The sequence below is a fragment of the Sinocyclocheilus anshuiensis genome, unplaced genomic scaffold, assembly GCF_001515605.1.
Source record: "Sinocyclocheilus anshuiensis isolate Anshui unplaced genomic scaffold, SAMN03320099.WGS_v1.1 scaffold3606, whole genome shotgun sequence".
In the NCBI taxonomy this organism is placed as follows: Eukaryota; Metazoa; Chordata; class Actinopteri; order Cypriniformes; family Cyprinidae; genus Sinocyclocheilus; species Sinocyclocheilus anshuiensis.
Window position 1 is genome coordinate 127,734 of NW_015541226.1, and position 1,429 is coordinate 129,162.

The window sequence follows — 1,429 nt, forward strand, 5'->3', positions numbered from 1 at the left end:
CAACACTGTATATATATATATATATATATATATATATGTGTGTGTGTGTGTGTGTGTGTGTATTATGCCACAATGTTTGTGTTACAATTACCGCATGCAAACTGAAAACTAATTAAAACAAATTAAAATAATAATAACCATAATTGCAAAGTGTTTATACCATAAAATGTATATTGCCCTTATTTTACAGCATTTTCATCAACATCTGTTGTTTTTAAATGCGCTTTAAAGCCAATTTGACGTCACTGTGTGTCCATTTATATTATGCAGTAGCCTACTTAAGAGTAAATATAGCTATTGTAACGTGGACACTAAAGTCTAACCAAACATTGCATTATGTATATTTAACATTAAAACAAAATAGACAAATAATTCCCTTCGCCCTTTGAACTTGTTTGAGTCATACTCCACAGTGTGCAGACCAAGTCTTGTGCTCTCAGCTTACCTGTTTGTAGGCATCCAGCAGAAAGCTGTTCCATATGGAGCGCACGCCGGCTGTGGTTAACATGCGCTGCCACTCACCCGTGGAGCCCGAGCAGCTCAGGAGTGACACCACACGCTTTACCAGCACTATCGAATCATACAGCACGAAAAACAGGCAGTTGGAGAAGAAACCAGGCAAGATCTGCAAAGTTACCAGGAGGTCCACACTAAGCATGCCCATTTCGCGCTGTTTTATAACAGGTGGTTGACGCGCACTTTTGCTTATTTAAGTTCACCTTTCCGACTCATCCTGGTCAGATATCATCTCCTCTGCCGTCCCCCTTCTAGGAAACTTTCATTCACCTAAAGAAAGCAGAGCCGACCTAAGGATGTGGGCGTTTGCGCGCGGTGAGCCCGAATCTGCGTCTGTCCAAACATCAGGCGTCTTTACGCACAGAGGAGCGCTGGTGCCAAACGTCCCACTCCTTTCCGCTTTACAAATAACTAGGCTACCCGTTGGGCAGGTTCCTGAGTCGCTCTGCGTCTTTTTATACCGTAAATCATTCCGGGCTCTGAAATAAAGCCCGAGGGGCTGGTGGGAGCGTGACGTCATTACGAGGGCTTTTTCTCCGGACGAGACAGGCAATAAAAGATGAAAACAGATTCAGCGCTTTTTAACGTCAATTGCTGATTACAAAAGGAGATTACGTGTCCCTGCATGAAGACACACGTTTGCATTGATTTGCATGAAATCAATCTTTTGCATATAAATGTGTTTTGTAATGATATAGCGAGGTCTAAAATGTATTGAACACTGTCAGTTGGTATTTAAAACAGATAGATAGATAGATAGATAGATAGATAGATAGATAGATAGATAGACAGACAGACAGACAGATAGATGAACAGATAGATAGATAGATAGATAGATAGATAGATAGATAGATAGATAGATAAAGATATAGATAGACAGACAGACAGATAGATAGATAGATAGATAGAAAGA

The 1,429-nt window shown here is 40.5% G+C and overlaps 1 pseudogene; it reads right to left on the reverse strand.

Annotated features, from left to right (window-relative positions):
- Positions 1-1,136, reverse strand: part of LOC107690775 (type II iodothyronine deiodinase-like) — a 4,301-nt pseudogene extending 3,165 nt beyond the window's left edge.
- Between the last annotated feature and the right edge of the window lie 293 nt (positions 1,137-1,429).